This window comes from Chiloscyllium plagiosum, chromosome 12, assembly GCF_004010195.1.
Source record: "Chiloscyllium plagiosum isolate BGI_BamShark_2017 chromosome 12, ASM401019v2, whole genome shotgun sequence".
NCBI lineage: Eukaryota > Metazoa > Chordata > Chondrichthyes > Orectolobiformes > Hemiscylliidae > Chiloscyllium > Chiloscyllium plagiosum.
Genome location: NC_057721.1, coordinates 862,542 through 866,553, shown reverse-complemented (window position 1 = coordinate 866,553; position 4,012 = coordinate 862,542).

Genomic DNA, 4,012 nt, shown 5'->3' with positions numbered 1-4,012 from the left:
GGGGGGGGGGGGGGGGAGAAAGTAGCTTAGAGTACAATGGGTGAGCGGAGGAGGGGATGAAGGTGATAGGTTAGGGAGGAGAAGGTGGTGTGGATAGGTGGAAAAGGAGATAGGCAGGTAGGACAAGTCCGGACAAGTCATGGGGACAGTGCTGAGCTGGTAGTTTGGAACTAGGGTGAGGTGGGGAAGGGGAAATGAGGAAACTGTTGAAATCCACATTGTTGCCCTGGGGTTGAAGTGTTCCGAGGTGGAAGATGAGGCGTTCTTCCTCCAGGCGTCTGGTGGTGAGGGAGCGGCGGTGAAGGAGGCCCAGGACCTCCTGTCCTCGGCAGAGTGGGAGGGGGGGTTGAAATGTTGGGCCACGGGGCGGTTTGGTTGATTGGTGCGGGTGTCTCGGAGATGTTCCCTAAAGCGCTCTGCTAGGAGGCGCCCAGTCTCCCCAATGTAGAGGAGACCGCATCGGGGGCAACGGATACAATAAATGATATTAGTGGATGTGCAAGTAAAACTTTGATGAATGTGGAAGGCTCCTTTAGGGCCTTGGATAGAGGTGAGGGAGGAGGTGTGGGCGCAGGTTTTACAGTTCCTGCGGTGGCAGGGGAAAGTGCCAGGATGGGAGGGTGGGTTGTAGGGGGTGCGTGAACCTGACCAGGTAGTCACGGAGGGAACGGTCTTTGCGGAAGGCAGAAAGGGGTGGGGAGGGTAATATATCCTTGGTGGTGGGGTCTTTTTGGAGGTGGCGGAAATCATGTCTCACAAACTTGATTGCGTTTTTTTGAAGAAGTAACAAATCATTTATTTAAATGACGAAAAACAGTGGACCCAGCACTGACCCTTTTGGCATACCACTGGTCACAGGCCTCCAGTCTGAAAAGCAACCCTCCACCACCACCCTCTGTCTTCTACCTGTGAGCCAGTTCTGTATCCAAATGGCTAGTTCTCCCTGTATTCCATGAGATCTAACCTTGCTAACCAGTCTACCATGAGGAACCTAGTCAAACGCCTAACTGAAGTCCATATAGATCATGTCGACCACTCTGCCCTCATCAATCCTCTTCATTACTGTCAAAGAAATTACCCAGTTGAAACAGAGACCACACATGTTGTTTATTAAAAACGATATCGCTGAAAGAGAAATGGAACAGGCTGACGCAGAACTGACAGTCTGTACAGGTAGACAAAGGGTTCTCTTCCTCGGGCAGTGGGCACAGGCAGTGTTTAGAGGGATTCAGTAATGTGGTGTACAATCAAGAGTTAAACACAATCATTAGGAGGACAATCAGCTGTCTGGTAGCACCAATCAGTCCATGATTGAGTCAGGAGATTCTGATCCTCTGTGAGAGTAGGTGCTAATGTCGCTCATCCTGGCATCAATGGGTTTCCATTGTGGTTGGTCCGCAAGTGAGGTACCTTGGTGCCTTTCAGTCTGAGCATCCTTTGTGGATTCCAGTATGTGTGAGCAAAGAGGCTGCCCTTAGCGTTTTGGGAGCGGTTGTGCTTACTGAGGGCTAGGAAATCAATTGTCAGGGTGTCTCAGGAAGTGTATTCCCCAGTCTGGAAGTGGCTTCAGTCATCTCCTGTTTGCTGTCTAGTGTCTTAGTTAGCCTGTTTGGTCAAGGCTGAGGCAGTCTGGGTAGTTTCTGTTGTGGCTTAGGCAGACATGGTTCCTTATGTTCTTTGTGACCATGCTGTGGGTGGACATGGAAGCTGGTTTTCTCCCACAGTTACTTTTTCAAAAACCCAATTAAGTTCGTAAGACATGATTTCCCACACACAAAGCCATGTTGACTATCCCTAATTAGTCTTTTCATGTAAATCCTGTCCCTTAGGATTTCCTCCAACGACTTGCACACCACCATTGTCAGGCTCACCGGTCTGTAGTTCCCTGGCTTTGCTTTACAAATGATCTTAAATAGTTGTACCACTTTAGCCAACCTCCAGTCTTCCGGCATCTCACCTGCGCTTATCGGTGATACAAATATCTCAGCAAGGGGCCCAAAATTCACTTCTCTAGCTTCGCATAGGGTACACCTGATCAGGTCCCAGGGATTTATCCACCTTTATATGTTTTATGACGCCCAGCATCTCCCCTCTGTAATCTGGATATTTTTCAAGGTGTCACCATCTATTTCCCCAAGGTCTTGAACAAAATGATTGTATGAGTAGAAAATTGGAGGTAATGACTGTAACCAACAAGAACAGGATCAAAAACTTTCTGTTGACCTTCCACAGTAGAACCATTGCTGATTTCTTCATCAACATGTTGGGCATGAGCATTGACCAGATCATATGCTACAGTCAAAGTGTGTGGCTCACTTGCTACCAAGGTCAACACAGGAGTGTGACTGAACACTCATCACTCCACTGGCTGGTGCAGTCACAACACATAAAAGCTTGAGCAAAGTGGTTTCTTTGCATAGTCTCTTTGGAGACAAAACCCACTTCAGGCTCACTGGGTGCAAGATGCAAGATGCAGTACATCAAGAATAGTTTGTCAACGTTTTTTTTCCCACTTCTGGTGAAGGATCACCAGCCTGTTTTCTTCCCACAATTGCTGCCAGACCTGCTGGGTTTGGCCAGCAATTTCTGGTTTTGTTTCCTTTTTCGTGTCTTCCAGCAACCACTAGAAAGGACAAAAGCAGCAAAGCTGCAGGGACAATCATCAGTAATTCGAAGTTTTACATCATCCTGTTTTGCACATTTGTGGCAGTTCCCTCGCCTTTGAAACTCCAACGTAGGGGTTGAAATAGGCCACGCCCACTATCGCCGTCCTGGATCAATCCAGCGATTGGTTTGATCACTCCCGCGTGTGCTCGTCCTCAGTGTCAGCGATAGACTTTCGCGCCCTCGCTCTAACTGACCCGCATCCCTCTTCTGTTGGCCTACAGGTGGCGGGCAGCTCGCGCCTGGGGAAGGAGACATTTGGTTCACGCGTTTGAGGGCGAGCTCGAGCGCCTGCCGCCCGTTGGGCACGTGGCGGCGGCTCCCTTTCAAACACCGTTGGTTGGAGCGCGTGGCCTGTGCGCGGGAAGGAGGGAGACTTTGTGCTTTGGCGAGTTTGAGCGCTTCTTGTTGATAGAGGAGGGAGAGAAGAGGAAGGGACTACCTAACATTCATTCATCAATACTGCTACGAGTGACATCTGTGGGCAGGCGGGTTGTTGGGAGTTCTAAGGATCATGCAATGTGGTGGTTTTGGATTACATAGTTTGTGCTTGGGGGTATTTTGTAGTCGGGTGGTTTGGTTTGGATTGAGCAGGATATTTTGTAGCAGGCTCTGGATAGTTTGGAGTTCGGATCGTTTGGATTGGGATGGGGTATTTAGCATTGTTTAGGCTAGCGTTATGGCAGTTTGAATTTCACTGCGGTAGTTTAATGGCGTGGTTTAAGATGAGGTTAAATTGCAAGGTTTATTTTAGTTGGAGTAATTTCTGATAAAGTCAAGAAGCATGGCGCTGCAAAAGCACAGCAGGTCAGGCAGCATCCGAGGAGCAGGGGAATTGGCTTTTAGGGCTTTAGCCCTTCATCAGGAATGTGTAATGATGGGGTTGGAGATGTTTGTGTTGCGTTTGGGGAATTGGTGAATTTGTGTTGTATTGGGATGAGGCAGTTTACAATGGGATGTGTGCAATTTATGATGGCATTTGTCATGGTTTGGGCGGTTCATGAAAGAGTTGGGAATAATTTATGTTTGAGTAGTTTGGACTGGACTGGATTTGGTGGTTTGGCATTGCTTGAGGTATTTTGAGTTACTTGAGGTTATATACCAGGTAGTGTTGAGTTTCGATTGGGATTGGGCAGTTTGATATAGGTTGGGTTTGTTTAGGATGAAATTGGTGTAATTCACCCTGAAATCATGGTGTTTGGAGTAGTTTTTGGATTTGATTGGCTGGTTTGGATTGGAGTGGAGTAATTTAGGAAAGGTTTGAAAGTTTTGGAATTGTTTGAGTTGCTCTCAGGTACTTTTGTGATTGAGGTGAGTTCCTTTGGAATGAGTTTTGCATAGTTGCGGA